Source organism: Falco rusticolus, chromosome 1 (assembly GCF_015220075.1).
Source record: "Falco rusticolus isolate bFalRus1 chromosome 1, bFalRus1.pri, whole genome shotgun sequence".
NCBI classification, from domain to species: domain Eukaryota; kingdom Metazoa; phylum Chordata; class Aves; order Falconiformes; family Falconidae; genus Falco; species Falco rusticolus.
Window position 1 is genome coordinate 683,989 of NC_051187.1, and position 24,766 is coordinate 708,754.

Consider the following 24,766-nt stretch of genomic DNA (forward strand, 5'->3'; position numbering starts at 1 on the left):
GTCTAAATTTCTCCGAGTACAACACTTGCTGCATGTTAAGTAACTGGAGCTGCTCAGATGCTGCAAGGCAGCCTGGCACTGGCGGCTGTGGGCAATGCACCACATGTGAGCACCCAGCAGCACCCGGCCTTCCCCAGCAGCACCCGCAGCGCCAGGGGCAGGGGACCCAGTAGGGCCCATCCCTCCTCCCACCCTCGGGGCAGAGCCCTCTGGCCACAGCCACCCCTCTCCCCACAGCCACCCCTGTCCTCACAGGCAGCTCTCCTGCCTGGGAGCGTTGCCACCAGCACGGGGCACCCTGGGGAGGACAGTCCCCATCCCCTCTGCAGACACTGCAGGGTACATGCATCCTTCTGTTCTGTGCAATGCTCCCACCTCACCTGGACATGAAGCAGGAGCACTTTACCCCCAGAACAGCTTTGGGTCCCACACCCCGACCTGCTGCACTCTGAGACCTGTGAGACTCCCACTGCTCCCCTCTGCCCTGCCACAGTCCCACATCCCAGCTTGGAGAGGCTGCCAGGCAGGAGCTGCCCTCTCCATGCAGTCCCCGAGCACGGCCCAGCTGGGCCAGCAGCATTTCATCCCATGGGACACTACGACAGACCACTTGAATCCAGCTGGGAATTGCCCAGCCCAGGCTGGTCCTTGTGGTCTGTGCTATGGAGACATGAGACGCTCTCCATCCCCAGAGTGCACAGGAACAGGTGGGAACAGCAATAGCCCCGCTGTGGTTTACCAGAATACGTTACAGGAATTGTACGGAAAGGTTTGGAGAAGCCTGTGCTGTATTGACGTGGGCAGCTTCCTCCTGACGGCCCCTGTCAGCCCCAGGGGACACATGACACGGTCCCCCCTTGCCCCAGCAGCCCACTGGCTCTGCAAGAGCAGCTGAGCTGGGACCACGCTTGAGGCATCTTCCCTCGGAGGCAAAGGGAGGTGCTGAGGCAGAGGCTGCTGAAGTGAGATGGCAACTCCCATTTTGAAGAAGCAGAGGTGCAAATCTTGGATGGCAAACTTGGACACAAAGTTGAGGCAGAAAAGCACAAAAACATGAAACCTGGAGCACCGTGAAGCCCCCTCCACAGCAGTCCCAAGGGATGCTCAAACAGCTGGAGCTGGTGTGCCAGCCATGCTCCTCACCCCGAGGTGCTGCCGGGGCCCCCGCCTCCCTCGCAGCAGGGAGCTGCGCCTGAATGCAAATGATGCTCCGGGTTGGTGCCAAGATCTCCTTGTTCCTTCCTCAATATAGGACACCTCTTGGTGCTGCAGCCTTCAGGCAGCTGGTGGGTAGCTGCAAGGGTGTCAAAGGAGCATGCTAAGGCTCTCCCAGGAGCAACTCTTCTTCAATGGCAAAGATGACCCTCAGAAGTGCTGTTCTACCCATGCTTAGGTCATTTCTCTTAGGATGGCAGTCCTAGATCGTAGCTGTGAGGCAAACTTCACCCTGCAAAAGCCTTTCTACCTGCTGCGCTCTCAGCTGTCTTCGCCTTCTGGCTTGCAGAGGCAGCACCCACACAGTGGACGCAGACCTTCAGACACCATCCCTGCAGATTTTGGGGCTCAAATTTCCTGGTCGGGGTGACCTCCCACAGGGGGGTCCAGTGGCTGAATGGCCCCAGCCCTGGGGGCAGGCAAGCTCTGCCCACTGCTGCTCTGCTGCAGTGATGCCAGACCCAGCCTCCTGCCACGCTGATGGGGAGGGGGGTGTGGACAGTGAACTCTGCACTGCACTCCCGGGCGAGCAGAGAGCCCCACTTCTCACGGGGGGTACATCCCACGCTCCACCTTAATCTGCTGGGTTGGGGCCAAGGCAGAGCAGAGCAGAGCAGGGGGGGCTTGCCTCGCTGCTGCAGACCCGCCCCAGTGCTGGGGGGGCTGCACTGTCCATCCCTGCCCTTGGGTCTCAGCATCCCCAGCAGCACCCAGCGCACTCACCAAGCAGCTCAACCCTCGCAGGCATAACCCGGCCTCCCACCCAGTGTGCCACCACTCACCCTCTTCCCGCAGGGCTCAGCACTACCCTGCAGCACCTGCCATGGCAGCAGCTCAGGGCCTTCCCCAGCACCTGGCCCCAGCCGTGCCCACAGGCACTGCTGCCTCAGCTCTCGGAGAAAGCTCAGACTCTTCCCAAAGAAGAGCAAGAGGAACGAGGAGGAGCAATTTCACTGCCAAGGCAAAGGAGACGGGGGCATGGGATGGAAGAGCTGTCAGGAAGCGTCAGAAGAGCCTCACCAGACACACTGCTCTCTTCCCACGGCCAAGGGGAGTGGGGGATCATGGTGCACATTTCATTTCCTCGCAGCCATTACATCATGGTTGTTGGGCTTTGGCTCCATCCCATGGTTCACCCCACATCCCTTCCCAGCCCTGGCTCCCTGACAAACTCCCACCAGCACGAGCAGGTTGCAGCACCACTGCTCGCTTCCCGCAGCTCCCACCATTACTCAGCAGCCAAGGGAATCACTCAGAGCTACAAGGTCACTCAAAAACACCATCTGTCCAAGAACTGCTCCTCACCCTGGAGAGAGCAGGAAAGAAATTATTCCAACATGCTGAAGGCCACCATCCTCCCCTCCACTGCCCCGGCTGCATGCCAGCATCTTGCGGCATTCACCCAGCCCCAGCTGCAGTGAGGAGAGGACCGCAGCATCCCAGTCCAGAGACACCCCAGTCTGTTGCACTGGCGAGGCAGCCCTGGGCAATCAGCACATGGGCTCAGGTGTCCTCCCACACTGGGGAGCAGAAAGGCTCCACACCACAAGGGCACCCAAAGCCTCCAGGAGCTGATGGGAAAACCTCCCAGAGCCCCCAGCCACAGGGCGAGGGGTTTGGTGCTGAGGAGTCTACAGCTATAAATACAACCACCCCATGCAGGCAAACATGCCGAGGCTGCCAAGATAAAATACATTCGCTCAAGCCAACAAGCTGGTTGCAGGTCACTGCCTGGGCAGCAGACGAGCGAGGAGGTACGTGCCCGGCAAGCGGCACAGGAACGGCACCCAGCCAGCCCCATCACCTGCACCTGCCAGAGGCCACCGCCACCTCCCCAGCCCCTGGCTGGTGGCCCCTTCCAATGCAATGGGGTGAGGTGTGACGGTAGGTGCAGTGGTGGGGGTGTGACTTACCTTGTGCAGGGGGACCAGACACAGAAGCGCCACAACAGCCCCCAGGAACTGGCTGCTTCAGGCCTCCTCCCTCCAGCACCGCCTGGGGACTATTTATGGGGAGCTGAAGTCACTTGCACTCGGGCTCTGAAGTCACATTCGTCTCTGCTTGTGCTACTTCTGCTGCGCTTCAAAGTGTCATAACACAGGCGCTATCTTTATTGAGGCGGTTGTCCCCCACACGCTGTGTCCCAGATGCACTTCTGTAGCTGCTCACAGCCAGGCACTTTCCCAGCCCCGTTTTCTCGCCAGGAAAGGCACGGTGTGGCACAGGGCTGCCAACAACGGCTGGGAGCCGAGCGGAGGGACTCTGACTCACACCCAGCCCAGCCAATAAATAAATATTTGACTTGAGTTCATTTGCAAACTTAATAACGGGGAGCATGTCCAAGGCACTCAAGCGGTGGTTGGAGCTGCATCCCCCACGCTCGGGGCAGCGCGGCCGCCTCTGTCAAGGGGACAGGAGCAGTGCCTAGCTGCTGCCCCTGGCTGCAAGCATCCCCACAGCTATTTCACCACCAGACCCCATGGCTCTATTCCACCTCTGCAAGGCCCTCGGCTGTGGCGCTGATGGCAGAGGCAGATGCTGCCCCCAGGTCTGCACCGCAGTGGGGTTGCCCACCAGCTCCCCGCACCTCAGTGACCCCAGGACCCCACGCTGGCCCCAGTGCCCGCAGGCTGGTCCCCATGATCCTGCAGCAAGCCCTGCTGTGCGTGAGATCCTTTCCATATGGGAGCAGCCAGCAGAGCTGCCAGCTCCCAGCTCCAGTGCTTGCCACTACATCTGGAAACTCTTCTCACCCTTAATTGTTCTTAATGCTTTAACACACGGAGTGACTAATAAGACACTAATTGGGCGGCGTTAGCAGCAAGAGACAGAGTGGGGAGCGCGGCTGGCAGTGCCCTCTGTGCCGAGCCAGCGCTCTCCCAGCCGCTTAGCTGCCGGCATGCTGCAAGTATCATAAATCACGACAAACCCAAGCGCTTTTCCCTTCCTGGCCTCTCCCAGAGCAGTGGGAAACCCGCCTCCAGCAGCAGGGAGAGCAAAGAGTGGCAGATTTTAGCTCTGTCTCACAGCCACCTGTGGCCTGGGAGCAAGGGAAGAGAGGACACAAGGTCCTCCCTGGCAGGGATGTCCCGCACACTTTGCCTGCCTCAAGCAGAAAGGCACCCAGTGGCCCCCCGTCCCCCACATTGCTCCCCTCTGGCACCGAGCCCTGGGCTTCTGATCCTCACACTGCCACTGCTGCCGGCATCGCCTGCCCACGGCTTGCACACCGTGCACCGCCGGGACGGGCTCCCACTTGACACTGCTCACATCGAGCCGATGCGAGAAGACAAGTGATGAACGGCCACAGGGAATGCACCCACTCCTGGGTGATTTATGGCAGTGGCTGCTGCTGTCAGGGAGCTGGGGCAGAGGACATCGCGTCTGGGACACTCCTGCGCCCCGCAGAGCCGTGGGGTGACAGCCCCCAAAGCTGGGGCCGCCCGGCCCTAGGGGCCAACCCCCTCTCCCCGGGGAGCTCCCGCGGGGCTGCCAGCCCTGCCTGCGCAACTGCCGGCAGCACTGCGCTCACTGGAGCTGCTCGACAGCAGGAAATAGGCACAAATCTTGTTACACACTGGCTAAGCCTCCCTGGACATGTTTTCTATAAGTCTCCTGGAATTTATTATATGATAACTAGCCTGGAAAAGCTAAATTAAATCCACAGCCAAGAAACTGACTTTCAAGTGTGACCTAATTTACTTGCTCAGAGGGGAGGGAGGGAGTGGGGATCCCCGTGCCAGTTGTTCCCAGGATGACCTCCCCATGCAGCCGCACACCCCCCATCCTCCTCCTCGCCATGACTTTGGGGACGGAGCTGCGCAGCCTTTCATGTCTGAGCGGATCTCGCACTCCCACTCACTGGAACAAAAGTGCCTCGAGGGCTCCCCTGTCAGATGTTTCTCCATTGCTCATCTTCAAGCCTTCCTTTAAGGAGCGCTCTCCTCCCGGGGTGGGGGGGTCTGGCGGCTTTGGAGATGATGGGGAAAGTCATCGCAGGGGTTCTGCATCAGCGTGTTCTTCTGTGCTCCCAGGTTACTCCCTACCACCCCAGTAAGCCCTGTGCATGCCATCAGCACCCTTGTTTGCAGTTCACAGCCAGCAACCCAAAGCCTTCCTGCAAGGCCCCAGCGAGGGAGACAGCTCTCAGGAGGGAGGTTTAAGGGCAGAGAAGAATGCAGCACGGAGAAAATCTGGCTGGGGAAGAGCATGAGCGAGCCCACCTCTGCTCCAGTGCCCAGAGTCAGTCCCGGCAGCCACGGCTGCACCAGCCCAGCCAGACAAGGTTCATCCCCCCAGGATGGGCTCCTCCCTCCCCACACAGTGGCATGATGCACGTCACCACCAGGTAACAACCTGACTCCAAACCCCCACGAAAAGCAGCACAGCCCCAGCCCGAGACCAATACATGCCCCAGCACACCGCAAGGTCCCAGAAGAAACTCCCTATGCCCCTGCTCCGGACAGGGCTCATGACAGGACAGCTCTGGCACACCACGGTGCCGTGGGGCAGCCCCACACAGACCCTCTTCCCACGACCAGCTCAGGGCACAGCCTCAGACTTCACCCTCCAGCAGAGGTGGGCAGGATGAGACTGTGCATCCCCCTCGCCCCGCTGTCCGTGCCCACCTGATGGGCTCACGTCTCTCTGCAGGAGTGCAGTGCGGGCAGCGCAGGCTGGGCCCACAGCAAGGGCAATGTGGGCAGAGTGGGACCACGGTGCTCTGGCAGACCCGGGGGTGGGCTCGGGGCTGGCACGCGGGCGCGTGCTGTTGTTCTGGAACGGAGTGCACTGGCAGAGCGGCATGTGGGAAGCTTGCATAATAGTGCCAGCCCACACTACGCCTGCTCCTTCCCAGCATGATCAGCCCCTCGCTTTCATGAGCAATAACATCCACCCAAAGTTTTCTAAAAGACAAAAAAAAGCTTCAAGGTGATACACAGAGCTCAGCTGCCTTTGCTGCCTTCAAACTGATTAATGCAGCTAGGGAAATCCATCTGCACGGCCTCCTTGCAGCGGCGAGTCTTCTCTAATCCCCTGCTCAGGATGACCTCTGCCCCAGCCGAGGGACAAGGATGCTCAAAATCTCACTCCCTATTTGATGATTTCTGAGCAGGCACTTGGGACTGGGGCAGAGCAGAGGACCTGGCATGCAGCGAGCAGCACTGCGAGGCAGCAATGCACAGCTCCCCAGAGCTGGTACCTCTGCAGGGGCTGTGCGTGCATCACACTTGCATGCTCTCCTGCCTGTGCAGAGGGACCACCAAGGTCCCACGTGCTCCGGGACCCCCATGCTCCTGTAGCAAGCAGGAGGGAGATGGGCAGGACCGATGCCCGTAGAGCAGCGGGGAGCCCTGCCCACGGGGCAGAACTAGACCCCCGTCCCCATCCCACAGGGACCAGAGCAGCTGTGGCTTCTCCCCACAATGCTCCCCTTTGGCAGGTCATCTCACGAGAGCCCAGACCTCAGGTACTTGTGCCACCATGGGTGGGCATGGGATCTGTACCCAGTGCTGGTGCAAAGCACATGATGGGCTGAATCGAGGGCTGGTGTGCCAGGCATGGCCCGTGGGAAGCAGCAGCTTCATCCTCAACCAAAACTTTCTCCACACACCCCCCTACCTGGGCTGCTCAGTGAGAGCAACATACCTGGAGGCCAAGAGCAGGTACCTTGTGCTGCGGTCGTAGGCAGGAGCTCACGCTCGCCTTCGCCCCCCAGAGCTGTCAGGAAGAGCCGCTGGGGTCTCACAGCAGCAGCTTCTCAGCCTGAAAGAGAGAGGGAAAAGCTCCAGTCCTGTCCCTGCGTAGGCATCGCTGCTAATAACGGAGGAGGACGCCGCAGAGCTCAGCGCCTCTGAACACCACAGCTTCCAGGGACTCACACGCTGCTTGTCCCACTCTTTTAACAGCACAATTATCTCACGGCTGGAGAGCAGATTTGGAGTGTGGCCCAGCTGCCCGGCATGCACAGAGGCAGCCTGGCAGGCAGGACCCTGCCCACTGACAAAGCCCCCAGAGAGGGGGAAGCGTGTCTGGCCCTGGGGAATGGGGCTTGGCTGCAAGGGGTGCACAGAGGCTCCTCAACTCAGGGGTCCCCAGTGGGACCATGTCCTGGTCTCTGCACTGATGCAGGACACTGAGGCTGGTCTTCTACCCCCAGGATCACAAGCCCTAGCCTCAGCAGAGTGCATGGGATGGAGACAAGGAAAGGCAAAGCCTTCTTCCCACGGGAAAAAATACCCACCGACCCAACCATTCCCCCCCGCAAAGGCTCCTCGGAGGCAGCCTGCAGTCCCACATCACTCTCAGCAGGTCTGGTTTGGTTTTCCCCCACCCAGGTTGAATGGGAGATAATTTAGCAGCTTGTCCCCCATTGTAATGGGACTTTTTTCCCTGCTCCCCCTGGGCAGCCCATCCATCACAGCGTGGAGCGGCGATGTCCACCCCATGACCTCCGCCAGGCAGCCCCCCCACCCGTCGTGAGTTATGACGCCTGCACCATGCGGTGGGATGGGCTCAGCGTGCTGGCTCTGCACCGGGAGCCAAGATTTATCCCCTCAGCGGAATAGGGGGCAGAGGCCGGGAGATAAGTCACAGCAAAGCTGCAGGAACATCTCTCAAGGTCCTCCAAGGTTGGCTCATTAAAAAGCAAGAAGAGGAAGGAGAAAAAACCCAAAATGCCCGCAGTGGTGTGGCTCACGAATCACCCTCCTGCCTTCAAATCAGCCAAAACCAAGAGGGAAATAGAAAGGGAGCTGGGACCCCCCCAAGGCCGGTTCTGTAGTGATCCCCAGGGGCTGCTGCTGGCTGGGGCCATGCGAAGCCACCATCATCCCCCAAACACCCATCCCAGCAGCATCCCCACAAACAAAGTGGCACAGTGCCCAGGCAGGGATGCCACTTCCCAGTGGTGCAGGAGCACAGCAGCCCTGGGGAAGCAGCAAGAGTAAGCAGCCTGTGGGCAGCCCACAGAGGCTCTCAGATGCTGGCCAGGGGAGGATGCAGAAGAAGATGGACAGAGGGATCCCAAACACAGCACACATCTGCCCCTGCAGCTCCCTGGCCCCCTAAGAGAGGAGACAGCCAGGGGTGCCAGGTGGGCAACCTCCTGCGGCCATCTCAATCGGGTGCAGAAAGCAGGCAGGCATGTAGCTTGAGGCTTGATGATCAGCAGGTGCTCTCAGCCCCACACTGTCACCCTTTCCTAGCCCCATGGTGACATCCATCTCCTGTCTTCAGGCTCCAGCATCCCTGGCTGCCAACTGGGGATGGACACCTCTGGTGGCACATGCCCCTCAGGCCCCAGGAGCAGGCTGGAGCACGCAGACATGCTGGGACCGGTGCCTGCAGTCTCCTGGCCCTGGGATGCAGCCATCAGGCTCTGCTGTGAAACCCAGGCATGCCAAGCATGCTGCCAGGAGTGGGCACCATCCCCATGACAGGCACTCATCACTGCTTTTGGGGAGAGACTACTGAAAACCCCCAGAGAAACGGTGAACAGCACAGGAACTCCCCAGCCTCCCCAAACTTGCTGGAATTCCCCTTCTGCTTCATTAGTCCTGCTCATTAGGCTTTGCTCCTGATTAGCACAAGCACACAGAGCTAGAGCACAGCTCAGCACTTCATACCCCGCAGCCCAGTCCCCTTTAACGTCGATCTGTGACAGCCCGATCCCCTAGCCCCCCCAGCGCAGGAGTGCCCTTGCTGTCCCCTCCTGAAGGCAGTTGCCATCACAGCCCCTCTTCTACCCACCTTGGGTTATTTGTATGTTACCAGAAACCTTCAGAAAAGCTCCCGAAGGGCTTCTTCATCATGCAGGCATCTCCCCTCTGCTCACCCCCAATGCAGCCCCCACTCCGCTTTGCTGGCTGCCCTGGCATGCACCGCCAGCCAGAGAACAGAGCAGGCAGCCAGGATGGGCACCTCGCTGCTGCCCAAGCCAGCGTCAGGCACGCCGCATCCCTGGGAAAGGCAGCCGGTGAGCCCAGCACCGCCAGGGGAGCCAGCCCAAAGCAAGGTGCGTGAGGCACAAGCCGTGTTTAAGCTTGTGAGGGAGCTGGGCACGAGGGCTGGGAAGAACACAAGGATCATCTCCTCTGAGTTCCTGCACCACACAGCACAAAGGACTTCACCCAACAATCCCCGCAATGACAGCTCCTCCCTGAGCCCAGCTTCACTCTCCAATCATTTTCCCTGAGGCTTCATCAAGCAAGAGCCCTCTCCTCAAACCTCAGCCCAGCACTGGGCAGCACCAGAGGCAGCACCCCTAGGTTTCCTCCCCAACACCTTATTTCCAGCACAAACTCATTCAGCTACAGCTTCCACACTCATCTTGCCAGGTTTATCCAAGACCAAAAAAACCCCCATGCACACACAGTGTATGCAGGAGACAATAAACACAGGGAAAACCCAACAGCATCCCTAAAACAAGCTGAATGCAGTAATATTTTTTCAGCACCTTCTATTTTCAAAAGCAAACCCACATGTGAGCAGGGGGACAGGGCTGGTGTGGGACCAGCAGGGGCCCAGCAACATCCCTCGCTCCTGCAACATCCCCCCCTCCCCGGCAGGGAAAGCGGTCCAGCCCCAGGAGGGTGTGAAAGCTGATTGCCAATCCCTACGGGGCATCTCCCCCAGGAGCCACTGGGCTTTTACTACAGAATAAAACATTGCAATTAGATCTACAAGCCTTCCCATGGAAGGCTAAGAGGTTTTATCAAAGCCAGCAGAACCCCGGGGAGGAGACAGAATGATAAGGGCAGCTGCCCGCAGCATCCGCAATCCCAGGGCCAGCCCAGTGGCTGCTGCTGCAGTGGGGTGCAGGACTGGGGCTGAGCCTGCTCACTTCCAGGAGACCGAGACCCTGCCGCTGTCCCCATGCTCCCAGGAAGATGCTTGGTCCCAGCCCCAGCCCTGCTTAGTCAGGCTTCACCACGGTAGTGGGGCGATGGAGAAATCCCCCTTGGAGGGGACAGCTGGGGGGGCTGTGAAGGCCAACACCTGCAATGATTTTCCCTTGGTTGCAGAGCAGGGGGGGAGTGGAATTTTCTTTCAGCAAAAAGCGCACTGAAGCAGCACTCTGAACCTGTGCAGCCCAAGATACAGCTCCTGCTCCAGCCCAGATCAGGAGCTATTTCCCACTTATCTGTGCCGAGCCTGATATCTGTGCAGCAGAACACAGCACTTGGTAATAAGATTTTGATGCTGAACAGAAGAGGATTTTTTCCCCGAGTCTCACTTACATCACACCTGGAGGTATCCATGGCCATAGAGGTGACACAGAGGAAGGCTAAAGAGTTTCAACTCTTGCACTGAGGGAGCAAATTCTCCTTTAGCTGCAAAACAGCAGAATTAAAGCAATCTAATACTAGCTGCCCACCCCATGCCCCCACTCCAGCACAGTCCCAGGGAGAGGAAGGAGAAGAGCACATCCCTGCTGCAGCATCCCCACAGCACCCCTGACCCCACCAGCCGCAGCTCCTGGCCACAGCCCCCGGTGGGAGCAGGCTGCAGCCCCTGCTGTGCTTTGGGCTGGGGGGAGCCAGTGCCCTGTGGGCAATTCCCTGCTCCCTGTGCTCCCCTGGCCCCAGGCTCCACTGTCAGCTGCATCCTGCGCCGCCGCGGGGACTACCCACACGCAGCGGCAGCAGCAGCACAGAGCCACACTTGGGTGGTGAAGCCACACTCTCAGCTGCCTCAGGGAAAGGGGAGGAAGGCTTGTCACCTCCCTGCCACCCTCCTCCCCATCTGAGCAAGAGGAAGGTCCCACGCACCCCCGCTGCTGGAGCTGGGAAAGTCTCTGCCTGCCACAGACAAAACCAAAGGGATGGGAACCACCCCCACCAGGCGCGGGTGACATCTCACCCATGGGAACGCTGCCGGCGTGGCGTCAGGGCTGTCACCGCCTCCCACGGTACAAACCAAGCAGACGAAGGGCACTTGCAGGAAAGCCACAGGCTGGCAGCTCCGAGCACCCGCAAGTGGTGGTGGGGAGAGGAAAGTCCAGCCAAGGCCAGGCTGCCCGGCAGCGTGCATGGCTGGGCTCCAGCAGGCTGCACCCGCCAGGCCGAGAGCACAGGCACCAAGAGGTGCCCATGGAGTGCACACTGCTTGTGGGGTGCATGCTCACCGTGGGGTGCACCGCAGCACTCAAGAAGCCCTAAACAGGCTGCAAGTGGGTGCCAGCTGAGTGAGCCAGAAGTGCTCGTTAGGAGCAAAGTGGGGAGGCAACTCCAGGCGCTTGGGGAGCACGATGCATCCTTGCTCGCAGAACCTGCATTTTCCTAGCCTAGCTCCAGAGAACAAGGAGTTACCACAGCCTTAGTAAAGCACCCTGCTGTACTAGAGGTGCATTGCTATTAGATAAAAGAGCCAAGAAAGAAGGGAAAGACAGGCAATAAGCGGAAAGAGAAACCATCTTGAACAAAAGGATGAAGAAAACAGTCCTGGAAAGTGCCACAAGGGAGCTGTGGGAAGGAGGATGGAGGGGATCCATCAGCCACTCCCAGTTCCCCCCACCAGCCGGGAAGGCAGCCTGTGGGGCACAACCCCCTCAGGCTTCACAGCTATACAGCCCTCCTGCAATTTTTTTTTCAATTTTGCAGTTAGGAACATCACCCTCTACCTTTTTATTTGTCCCCTGATGCTTGGAGGCAGCATCGTGGCTGTGAGCAGCCGGGATGCTTCAGCACCCACCTGCAGCAGTCAGACCAGGGGTTGAGGCAGGGCTGCCAGCTCCCCAGGGGCAGCCCTGGGAACCCCAGGGGCTGAGGCACAGCTCCCACCAAGCCCAACAACTGCTTTGCAATGCACCCTGCTCCTCTGGCATGGGCAGCGGTGACAGGCCCCAGCATCAGGGGACCCACACCGCCCCAGCGAGCAGCACCAGCACCAGCGGTGATGGCTGGCAGCTCATCCGCACCCAGGGAAACGGGTGCCACACCAGCCCCACTCCAGCTCACTCGGGGAGAGCCGTGGGGAGGAAAGCACGGCATCATGCAGGCGATGCAAAGCAGCGGCACAGCCGAGCTGCCATGGCCCCCATCCCACATGGACCACACTCGGGCAGCGCATGCCCAGAAGCCGGGGCGGCATAAGCATGGGCAGCACCTGCTGAGGGGGGACAGGGATGTCAGGACGATGGTTGCAGTCTGTTTTTCTGCACAAGTGCATTAAGTATTCCGCACAGCACTTTTGCTGTAAATCACTTCCTATTCAGGCTCACTGCTGAGGGTCTCTGAAGGTCGATTTTCCATGGTTATGACAACAAAAACTAAAATTGGGTCAAACCTGAAAGGTATTATCTTCCTCCAAGCTGCTAAATGCACAATAGTAATGAGGTTGGTTAAGCAATTCACCCACAGACTGCATTATTTGCTCTGAAGATGTATTAACCAGTTAAATGAGCGTGATAAGGCAGCTCTGCTTATTTCTCCCACCAGCCGCACAGAAGATCTGAGGTTCTGGGTCTTGGTATCCTGGCTAATAACCAAGACCACAGACACGCCGACAAAGGCAGCCGGCGCCATGCCGCTCCGGGCCAGGCTTTGCCCAGCCTGACCCGCGGGAACACAAAGGGAACTTTAAAGGCATCCAGCAGCTGAAAGCCATTTGAAAAAATAATTATACTTCCTCCCTCCCCTTTCTCTTTCTTCTTCTTAAATGCTCTCCCCCATCCAACCTCCTGATGAAAGAGAACAAACCCGCTGCCCGCCCTGGCAGAGGCAGGTTTTAGCAGCAGCCCTGCCCTGCGATGGGGATTTATCCCCGGCAAACACATGAGGCCAACCTGGCTGCTCAGCAGCTGCTCCTGCTGCTGCTGGGGCACAGGACCAAGGGGTCAAAACCCACAAAACCCACCCACCCATCTCAGGGCACTGCTCCTCGCACACATCGGAGAATGCCTCTGAGCCAGTATCCAATGGATGCTGGAAGCCACCCATGCCCATGGCGGAGGTCTCCATACCCACCACGGCAGCTGAGCAGGGGCTGTCCAGGGCACCCACCTCAGGAGCCTGCACCCCAACAGGGCAGCAGTGCTGGTTGTGGGACACAAAGAACATTTGTTTTTACAGGTCTTCTGCTGTTTTTCCTTAAACAGCCATTAATGTAAATATAACTGATGTAAACAAGCACGACCCTAAAATCCATGTGCAGCTGTATGTAACTGGGGAGAAGGAGGAAGGGAGGAGAAACGTTAATTAATCCCTAAAATGAATGAAATCGAAAAACCGCACAGAAAGCATCTGGTACTGCTTCAGAAAGGGACTGCCCAGGACACAGGGTTGTGCTCTGCCATGTAACACCACCAGTGCCACCAGCTCCCACACTGGCCACCCCACAGCACCAGCCCACCGGTGGGACAGCCATGCAGGGGGAGACCACGGTGGTGCTGGTCCCACATGCTGCAGCCCCGAAGCCCCGGGCTGGGCACACTACAGCCCTGCCTGCCAAGCTGCTGGTTCCCCAGCTCAGCTCTGCTCCAGTGGGAGGCTGATGAAATGGTGTCTCTGTTCCCCTGTCCACCTCCAGGTGGGCAGGAGAGTCTGCCCAGCTCTCCTGGACCCGGTTACCCACAGCCCATGGCCCCATGGTCCTGCCGGGGCATCACCCAGTGCAATTTCAAGGAGTTTGTACAAAAAGGGGCTCAGTGGAGTGTGGGCTCTTATGGGCTGTGGGAGCCAAACCCTCCCACCCCCCTGCCAGGCTGGTTTTCATGGCCCAAACTGATGCTAAGGACAGCTCCTGGGGTAGGGTGTGGGTAGGAGGGAAGAGAGACAAAAAAAAGCTGCAGGGTGACAGCCGTGCCCCTGTGAGCTCTCCGTGGGTCCCTGGCTCCATCCCCAGCACAGGGGGAGTTTTCAGGGCACCGAGGGGGCACATCTGCAGGACCTCCACAGGCAGCCTGCCATCGGAGAAGGGAGACCAAGGGAGGTGACAGGAGGCTTCCACATCCAGCAAGAGGGACCCAGCCACCAGCTGGGGCACACACAGAGGAAGCACGGGGAACGCCTCAGTGTGTCTCTCCCGGTGATCCAGCTGGTGCTTTGCCAGGAGAAAGTAGCTGCATGGAGAAACGCCAGCACTTTCTAGCACAGAAGGATGAAGGTATCCTGAAGTGGGATCTGTGTCGATGGAAGCTCTGGGACCAGCGCTACAACCTCCACAAGCCACCTCCCATGTGACCAAAATATAGCTGCAAAATGGTACCTGAGGAACAAGGGGGAGAGAGACCACGGAGCAGATCCCAGGAGCTCCAAGAAGGGAGGAAAAGGGCTGCTTCATGAGGCTGGCAGGGATCAATCAGAGAGATGACAGCAGATCTGCACAGCATAAAGGGACAGTGGTGGTCCACACGATGAGCTCTTCCAGGCTCTCCCAGGCCTCCACCACAAGCAGCTGGTGCAGCAGGCAGCTCCCTGGGAGCAGCTATTTGAAGCCAAATGCAAATAAAGTTGGATAAACTGCAAAGACAAATTTGGTGCTTCTGCTCTTTTAAGGTCTACAACTCCAGATTGCACATAGGATCTCCTCCTGAGAGCAGAGTGGAGAGATGTAGCTCAGCTTGGAGCATCACCTCCAGAGCTCAGAAGAGGAGCTGCCCCAGGACTCCACCGCACACGGCAAGTGGGAACACGTGGTGCCCACAGCCATGGAAGGAGATCCAGTCTAGTGCACCGGTGCCACAGCCCCTGGCAGAGGGTAGAAGGTACTACAAGACCAAAATGCCACCATACAGAAGGCCCAAGATACAAGCAAGGCGAGACCTGTCTTGCTTCTGCTGGGCTTTGGTCAGGCATCACTCCGGGAGAGCTGTGGGCAGCATTGGCTGGCTTCACTGCCCGCAACACCACCTGCCCGGTGGGGCAAGGAGAAGGAAGAGGGACAGACCACACCTTAGGCCAGAAAGGGCTAAGCCACCTGGCAGTGCACGCATTCCTCCCCCCTGCCCTTCCCAATGCCACCAGTGATGGGAAACTGGTGGCAAAGACCTGAGCTACCCCCCTGGCAAGCCCACCAACTTGCCTGCTCCCAGACCCCCCAGCCCTCAGCCCCCACACTAAGGGCTTGGGACCACACTGCACCGCTGTCCTGGTGGGGAGAGGCAGGAGGACCCGAGCTCTGCCGGCGTTGCCCTCCACAGCACAAGCAGAGGCGTGTTAGCATGCAGCCTGCTAAGCCACGCAAGCTGCCTGTGAACGTTCCCAATTCCAGCAGCCTGCCCATCCGTGGAGCCATGCCTGCACCTCTGCCCTGCCCCTGCCTGCACACACACAGGGCTCTCAAGGTGACACTTGGCTACCCGGGGATGTGCTCATCAGATCCATCCCACTTCTCCTCTCCTTAAGCATCTTAAACCCTGTCCCTCACCATCAGCTACTCACTGGCTATATTTTAGAGAATCTGCCCCATGATCAGCTGCTGGAAATCCCACAGGGCCAGGCACCAGGGAACATGGGAATCCCTCATTCTGGCTCGAGGTGGGCTCTTGACCCTCAGCTGTCCCACGGGGTGGCTGCCACACTTAGCCTAGGCATGCTGGTGGCTTCAACACCATCCCACACATGCGCAGCCAGAGACAGGACTGCAGTCCTGCTGCTCTGGGCCAGCAAGGTCCTGAGGGATCATCCTTGATCCCAAACCAGGAGAGCAAATACACAACACAGCTTCTCTTGGAGCAATGCCAACCACCAGTGTTGCTCCTCTAAGAGCTTCAGCAACTTTCTGGGTTTGCCTGCCAGCTGCGGCCCCAGCACAGCATGAGTTGGCTGCGCTGGCAAAACACAGGCGCATTGCCAGCCCTGGTGCCCACCTATGCCATGGCAGTGGAAGGCCAGCCCGCCTGGCACAGAGCTCTGCTCTGAGAAGTGCCAGCCCCTTGTTCTCTTACCTTGGCGCAGTATTCATGCTGCCGAGGCTTCTCGGCAGCAAAGGCTCCAGGACAGGCGAGTGGGATTATGGCACCCTCCAGACCCAACCAAGCACCAGTGCGTGCACCTCAAGAGCTCTGCACCTCACCAGCCCTCCTGGCCGCCTCACGGATGCACGGTTCCCAGCACTGCCTTTAGAGCCAGCTGCCGCAGCGCATGCATCCTCCCCCCTGCCCTTTCCAATGCTGCCGGTGATGGGAGGGAGTTAGAAATGCCAGGAGAAGCATTCCTCATTTTGAGATGCTGGATCATCTGAAGACTGGCAACAGCCCAAAGCCCCGTGAGACAAGCCCCAGATTTATGACCAGTGTGGACGAAGAGACAGAAGAGCTCTAGTGAACCTGGTTAAGACCCCATGGGAAAACGACAGTAAGAGATCAGGAGTGACCCGGCAACTCCACCTCTCTGTGGGGAAAACAAAAGCAACATGTGAAAGGAGCCCAGCAGCCCCAGGGACCAAGGGGAGGGGGCTGCCAAAGGACAGGGCGCCCAGGGCCAACAGGACACACACCAGGACACTGCACCCTGCTCAGGGAGCGGAGACCTGGCAGCTGCTGGGACAGCAAAGCATCGATGCTAGAGCACCCCGCACTGCCTGCGGCACTGATCCAGCCTCCCCCCCCCCCCCCCTCCTCCAGGGCTTCTTCCTCTCCTTCCCCTCTTTGTCATTCCTCTCAGCTCACGCCTCTTCTCTGCTCTCCTTCAGCTGCTCGCAGCAATAATCCAGGGCACTAACGCCCCGGCAGATTGCTCAGTGCCACTCCCCGGCTGCTACTGACCGGGGTTTTAATGACTCCCCCAGCCGCGGCAGAGGCTGATCCCCACCTCCGCCGGCTGCCAGCAAGGCTCTCCCCACCATTCCTCCTCCGCAAAACACTTGCACCTAATGAGGCCTGGGCACACTGCAGGGATGAGTGAGGAGCATCCATCACCTCCAGGCTCAGCAGGCGCTCAGCCCGGGATCTGCTCACGCCTCGCACCCGAGGTCTCAGCCGTCCTGGCGGCTCACATAATCCCCTCCAAAGCCCCGGCACGACAGGGCTCCCCAGCCCCCCGGGACAGGCGAGCACTGCCAAGGGCACGGATGCAGCGGAGCTGGAGGGGCCGCAGGCTGACGGCATGCCGTATTCCTCGGGGACAGGGAAGGGACTACTGCGGCTCAGTGCTGGTCAGGCGGGTGCTTCTCAAAGCATCACGGCACGGGGCTCTGCAGAGGCAGGGACCAGGCAGAGCACCAGGGCTCTGCACCCTGGGCTTTAGCTGCCCACACACCAGCATCTGCCGACTCTGCCCACAGCCATGAGCACCCTGCTGAGGGCTGAAGCTGCAGCAAGAGCAGTGCAGGGTTCCAGCGTGGGACAGAGAGCGAGGATCTCCCACCCTGCAGCAAGGGCAGGTATTTCGGGGAGTGGAGCTGCCACGCAGGGGGAACCTCATGAAGTTCAGGAAAGAAAACACCGAGCCCTGTCCCCAGAGCAGAGCTACCCATGGCCGGCCAGGCAGGAGCACACTGCTGACGGCAGAGGGGTGAGCCAGCAGCATGTCCCCAGCTGGCCCTGCCATCACCCCCCACAAAGCCACATCTGGAGCCTGTGTCCAGCTTTGGGCCCCCCAGTGCAGGGGCGATTAATACACTGGAGCAAGTCTGGCAGAAGGCCACAGTGATGGTCAGAGGCTGGAGCACAGGACAAAGATGCAGAGGGAGGTAGGCTGCTCATCCCAGAGAAGGGGTGGCTCAGGGTCCTTATGTCCTCCCCTATGGGGAGGACAGAGCCAGGGAAGGCAGCAGGGAAGGCATCGGAGCCCCATCTGCAATATCCCATTTCCCCACCAAATCTTGCAATGCACATCAGCAAAGAAATTTTAGAGGCAAGCAGCAGCCACCATTCAGGGAACCACAGAGCAGAGGCAATGCTAATGGCCAGCAACTGGAGCCAGCCGGTCCTCTGCCCAGCATCACTGCCAGTCCCCTGCTCGGTGCCTGCCCCAGCTGCAGGGAGGGGAAGCAGATGAGCCCAGGGGCACAGGGGTTACCCCCCTGCAGCCTCCAGCCTGGCCTGACCCCTCACCGCCAGGCACACCACTCACTGCCAGGCTGCAGGTCCCTGTGTCCCGTCCTTTAATTAGCATTCCACATGTAAAGTTGGGATTGTAATTACTGCAACTGATTAACAGGCCGAAGGTAGCCCGTCTCCGAGGGAGCAGATTAGCAGAGGCTCTCTCAAGCTCCTGCTCTCACCTCGGCACTGCCAGTGCATTTTAAGCAGGGGCCGGATGCCCCTGCAGTCAGTGATTAATGGGTGAGCTGGGCGAGGAGGACATGCAGTGGCTCCGTCCAGCTGGTCTTCCCACACTCCCACTGGGGCAGGATGGGACCAGGCTCCAGCAGCCAGGGGCCATCAGAGGGGAGGATGCTGGATACCAGGCAGTGATTCCCAGAGCCTCCTCTCCTTGCTGCCGGCATGGCCCCTACCCAGGCACTGGCACAGGGTAGGGGGAAGTAGGACACAATTCCCGGGAAGCCCAAGGACTCTGTGCATGGAGAGGAGAGCACCAGCTCAGACCCACAGATCAGAGATAAGATCCTCTGGGAGAGCTCCCTGGCACAAGAGGCAGCAGCATGTGGGCAGGAAGCAACACTGCCAGATCCCTGCCTGTTCTCATGTGCCTGGCCGGGGCAAGATGCTCAAGACCCAGCCAAGCCAGGAGAGCCCCCGCTGCTGCGGCTGTGGCGCAGGGAGCTTACATCTTCCCCACGAAATGCTTCCCTTGACGAGCTATTCCAAAAACTAAGCGGCCAGAGTCAACTCCCCTCACCCTGGCTACTTGTCACCCCAGGATGCCAGTCACTGGTCTGCTCCCACGGTCTGCAGAGCTGTGGGGCCAGGGTGTCCCACAGGACCATGCCCCTAACCTCCCATCCCATCAGGGCTGCTCACAGCACAAGGCAGGGAGTCCAGCCCTGCCCTACAGCAGCCCCCCAGCACCCAGACCTGCTCCACAGCAGCCCCACACTGGGACAGCCTGATGCCTCACCGCCCTCCTGGTTCCTCCTCCGGCTCTGCCCACACTGGTGGTGTCACCTGGCCACCAAGTCCTGTCCCAGGGGTGCCATGGCCACCTCCGCACCAGGCAGAGTCATGCCAGCACTCAGGACATGTGCCACTTCTTCTGTGGGGATAAGCCCAGCCTGAGCCGTGGGTCTCACTGCTACCCACCCCAAGCCAAGCAGCTCCTCAGCTGGGGCCTGGACCCCCACACTTTTTTGATGTGAAAATGCATTAGAACACCCCACATCCCCAGCTCACCCCTTCCTGGCTCACCCACAGCTCCGGCCCTGCACTGCTCATCCATGATCAACCCTGGGCCTGCAAAGAGGAGCCGCCAGCAGGAGCATGCCCAATGCAACTCCAGTAATTACAAGCAGATAAGGCTATCAGCTGTAATTAACCACTATCCACAGGCAGACCGCTTGGCTGCAGAGACTTTCTTCCCTTCTTTTCCCCAAGACTGCAAAATAAATTATCCTGCAAAGTTAGCAGAGGCTGAGCTATGGAAACAATTAAACAAAAATTAAATCTAATTCATTTATACTCTGAGCACAAAGTGGATAATGTGGGGGTTTTCTTCTCTCTTCTCTCTTTGCCTTGGTGTTACAGAGGACTATTATGGGAAATTAATCACGGGGAAAAGCAATGAACGTGATCTATCGCTCTTTAAAAGTGCACTGTAGTGATTATATAAAAATCTATTAGAGGCCAGGAAATAGAAGAGTGACACCATTTAAAAGGAAAAAGGAGACAGGGCTGGTGGCAAAGGGATCGATTTCTTAACAGACGGATCCGTGACAGAGGGAGCAGGAGGAGGTCAGGCCCACGCAGACCCCCGGGGCAGCTGTGAGGATTATACCCAGCCCCTGGACCCGGGACTACACGTGGCCAAATGGCACCCCCAGAAAAAGCAGCCTAATGCCCCACAGCAGGGCTGGGGCTGCCCCCACAGGAAGGGCTGGCCCTGCGGGGTCAGGGCTGGGGGTCCCCACCGAGCATGGTCCCACAGTGCCTGCTGCAAGCATGGGCATGCCGACGCGGTGTACACCTCCATGGTGCTGCACGGGGTCTTCGCCCTGGCACATCCTCCCGTCTCCCAGGGGGCTCCAGTGCTTACTGGGGGCTGCGGGGTGGGGGGAAGGACAAAGCCTGGGTGACAGCCAAGAGTGGTATCAGGGAGAGGCTCTGGGGTGTGAGGATGACCATGGGAAGGAAGGGCACCGCACTGCCTCAGTGTGGCTGTCTGGGCCGTGGCCAGCGGCAGAAGAGAGTGCGGTGCCAGCGACACCGGCAGCAGGTAACTGCCATGCTCGGCACAGCCCCAGTGCCCACCCCAGCCGCAGAGGCTCCTCCACAGCCACAGCCCTGGGCTTCACTGTCCAAACAAGCAGCACTTCAGCCTCTCCTGCCTGCACAAGGATGGCTGCCCCCGTGCAGCTGCAGCATCCCATCACATCCCCTTGCAGCTGGGGGGGATCCCAGCACTGCCCCCCATCCGAGGGGTCTCCAGAAAACTGACCCCATCATTAACGATGATTGCGAGAGCAGACCCTCACTGCACCAGCAGTAAACAAGGCTGGTCCCTGCCCAGCCGCCCCCAGGCGCTCGCTCGTTCGGCACGCTCGGCGGTTTAACGGCTGCGATAAAACCTTCCCCGAGGCAGATTCCACCATAAATCCTGGCCTGCAGCGGGGCCGGCCGTACGCCAACCTGATGCTTTAATGACACCATCAATCCCTGAGGAGCACAAGGTGGAGCAGGGAGACACGTGGGCTCCAGCCCCCGCACGTGGCCAGGAAGGGGCCAAACCCCCAGACCCCCAACCCCCCAGGCAAGGGGTCAGTGCTGGCCCCCAGCTCCACAGGGACCTGTCCTGGGGCCAGATCTGCAGCCACCTGGGGAGGGATGGGGCATCACTCTGAGGGGCTGCAGCTCCCCCTGTGCCGCCACAGGCCCCAGCACAGTGCTGGTGGGTGCCGCACTTTGGGGCTGAGGCTGCAGTGAAGCGGCAATTGGCTGCACATCGCTGGGTGCACGATGGGCAACCCCACACCACCATGCAATCCCATGCTGACGGGCTCATCCACAGCCACCGTGGCCTCCCAGGGCCATCACCCTGGAACCAACACTTACAAACAATCCACCAGTTCCACATTAACGCAGGCAAATGCCTTTACATGAATTTAATGGAGGTTTCTCCTCCCCACCAGGCAAATGGAAGCCAAACACACCACTCTCCCTCCAGTGCACCTTTTCAATGATTTAGGGAAAAAAAAAAAATTAAAAAAAAGAGTGGGGGAAAAAAAAACCCCCTTTGATCTCAGCAGCCCATTTATTTAGCCAAGGCTGGATTTAATTGAGAAGGGATTGTCCTTGAATAAATGTGGAGATGTCCTCGCGCCCTGGGAAGTCTACTGTGAGTTGTACAATCCACTGTATGAGGCCTTCTGCTCATCCAGAGATATTCTGGGACAACGCAGCCCCAGGGCCACTGCCGCATGTTGCCCATCCAGCCCCTGCACTACTCATCACCGAGCACACCAGCGGCAAGCTGGTGAGGGCTGGGTAAGGGAGGCACCGAGCCCCAAGGGATGGGCGCTCCCAGGGCCGAGGGACACTGCTCTGCCCCCATATCCAGCATGAGGCAGAGGTGGGAGGCCGGCTCCCCACAGCCACCAGCGTGGAGGCTGGAGCAGCCATGTGCCCATGACCCAGTGGGATAAGGACTGGGACCAGCTTGGCACTGGCGGAGGGGCTGCAGGTGGGACACATCGCCCCAGAGAAGCCCAGTTACAGCACGACAGAAGGCGAGGGGCAGCCTGTCCCTGAGAGCTGGTGCTCACACCCAGGGTGCCAGCACCGTCCCCTCGCAAATGCCTTCCACACCGCCAGGCTTGGCGAACGAGGAGGAGCCGCAGCAGAGCGCCTGCCAGCCCCAGCAGGGAAGTCGGCATCGCCGGCCGCAGTGGGCAGCTTCCTGCTCATTTCCTCGCAGCCTGCCTGCAGGCTGCCGGCCCCTGCCAACACGGAACACCCCAGTCCCCCCCCATCCCTTTCCTGACAGCTCCCTCCTGGCAAGGGGCAAACTACCCTTCCCGCCCAGCCTGGCTTTTAGCAGCCACAAAGCCTCGAGCTGAGAAAGGGAAGCAGGCCTGGGGATCACCCTGCACCTGCACACCTCCAAGGAGAAATGGAGAGGGGCAACGAAGGTGGGGAGGGGCGTCCCTCAGCAGCAGCACTGCACCCACAGATTTGGGTCTCCTCATCTCCTGCCCCTCCACCCCTGCCCAGCAAAGCCAGTGCCAGGCGCTGATCAGCAGCATCCTCCTCCTCGGCGCAGCCGCGTGGGTGTCTTTTCACCGCGTGGCTCCTGCTGCAAGGCTCCCTAGCTGGGGAAGCGCCGTGCTATTTTAATCCAGCACTCTCCCACCCATCCCAGCGAGCCTGGCTGCAAGTGCAGCCCCCAGGAGAGCTCTGCCCCCAAGCCCCCATGCCATACAGCCTGCCTGGATGGAGAAACACCCCAAGGCTGCACTCAGAGGAGCCAAGCTAAGTGCAGGAGGGCAGCAAACCCAGGGATGGGGCTGGCTGCAGCCCACCCGCCACCACCACGAGAGAAGCTGCAGCTGCAGGCTGGGACGTGTCCCTCTTCTCCTGGAGGCTGGCTGCGTGGGGATGTGGAGCAGGACAGGGTCCTGCTCTTGGTCCCACCAGACAGATGTGATTTTACCCTGGAGGGGAATTAATGGTGATAAAGGTGCGCACAGCACAGGGACCTGCAGGAGAGGATGCAGGGAATTCCCAGCTCATTAAAGTGCTGGCATCTTTCAGCCCATGGTAACAGCAGCTCCTTTTCTCCTCGTCTGTTAAAGTCCTTGTACTCCCCCTCCCAGGAGACCCACACTCAGCTCCGCAGCAGTCCCACTGCCATCCCACCAGCCTGCCAGCCCCGCAGCCAGCCCTGCCAGCAGCCCGTGCCGGCGGCGCAGAGCCATGGGGTGCCGGGTCCCCGCACCGTGCCCGGGCTGCAGCTGCGCCTGGAGAGTGGGGGGCTGCAGGCAGAAGGGGAGCAGGAGAGCTCTCAGCCCCTGGACTCCGCTGCGGCTAAAGGCGAGCTGATTAAAGCAATTAGGATTTTAAATAGTAACATCAGAGTGGCTCATCAGCACTGAAGAGGCAGTCAAATGACAAGTCTGAGGATCCTATTTAGGGATCTCAGTTGGCTGAGGATCCTAAGCAAGGCCTCAAGGCTCCCTTGCAAAGAGAGGGGGCCCAGCGCAAGGGTGTCCCAAGGACCCCACAGCCGCCCCAGCACCTGCCCGGAGCAGCCCACCCAGGGGTGCCAACGGGGGCAGCCCCGTTGCACACATCCAGCTCCATCCCCTGCCCTGCAGCCACAGCCAAGGGAAGTGACCACATGGCAGGGGCACCCTGTGGCACCAGCATCCCGGGCACCCAGCGCTCCCCGCAGCAGCTGTGCTGGTCACAAGGGGCAGCCCGCTGCCCGCTCCTCCCTTTCCTTAAGCTCATTGTTTATTCTCTCTAATAAAGGCTCTGGGAAGAGGAACGTGGAAAGAATTCAGCAGCACTTCTCAAGAGACAGCACCACATACCAGCAACCAAAAAGTACCTCTTGCAACAGATAAAGCACAACACACACATTTTGTCTACTTGGACTCGAAGTCTGATCTGCCAGAGATTTAAAGCAGTCTGGTGGGAAATCCATCTATTTTGGTGTATACAAGTCTCCAATCACAAAGGAATCTGGACACAAATACAGATGCAGGAACAGCATAAGCAGCTGTGAAATGCTCCATACTTTTCCCTCTGCTCTCTCATTTGCCACACTTGCATTTGTTCCTCACTGTTGCTGACTGACGCCAGGGTGCAGATGGATGCAGCACCCAGCCCCAGCGCCTGGGGATGCAGAGACCCCAGGGACAACAGCATTAGTGGGGACACCTGCAAGGAGCTTCCCAGTCCCATTCCGATGGGCCCTGCAGCCCAGGACTGGGCTGTTGCTCCAGACACCCCCCCATACCCACTCCTGAAGCTGCATCCTAGCAGGACAGCATCACCACTGAGCAGCTTGATGTCCCTGGGGTCCCTGGTCCTTGGGATACGTGGCTGAGCAGCACCAGGCATCAAAGGGACATGGCCTGTGCCACACCAGGGTGGCCGTGACAGCTCACCTGCCAGCTGCACAAAAAAGCCATGGCCTTGCAGAGGAGCAGGCAGGGACAGGCAGCACCAGCCAGCATAGGGGAGCACCCACGCAGGGCTGGACCCTCTTGCTCTCAGATGGGGGAAAAGGGATAAAAGGGCAGGAGCAGGAGGGCAGGAGCTGCAGCCTGAGCACAAGACACTCGTCGACTTTCTTGCAAGCTCCGAGATGCTGTAGGAGGGTACTGGCACAGGCATATTACATTTATTTATAGGCATTTCTGTGGCACTCAATTAAACGCTGTGGTGGAGATATTGCAGCGTGAAGAGTATTTAGAGCTGTTTAACGCCTCTTAGTCGGCAAAAGCCCATCTGATTCCTGCAGCGAATTGGGAAAGCGCGCATAGC

At 59.3% G+C, this 24,766-nt stretch overlaps 1 protein-coding gene across 14 annotated transcripts in view; it reads right to left on the reverse strand.

Annotated features, from left to right (window-relative positions):
* The window catches only part of RBFOX3 (RNA binding fox-1 homolog 3), a 146,937-nt gene that overhangs the window by 96,246 nt on the left and 25,925 nt on the right, over positions 1 to 24,766 (reverse strand). For 9 of the 14 annotated variants that reach the window (XM_037403366.1, XM_037403359.1, XM_037403303.1 and 6 more), the window contains exon 2: positions 6,865 to 6,981. The exons of the other annotated variants lie outside the window; for them this stretch is intronic. The gene's annotated coding sequence lies outside the window, so the exon portion shown is untranslated. The remainder of the gene's footprint in view (positions 1 to 6,864; positions 6,982 to 24,766) is intronic. 14 annotated transcript variants of the gene reach the window in all.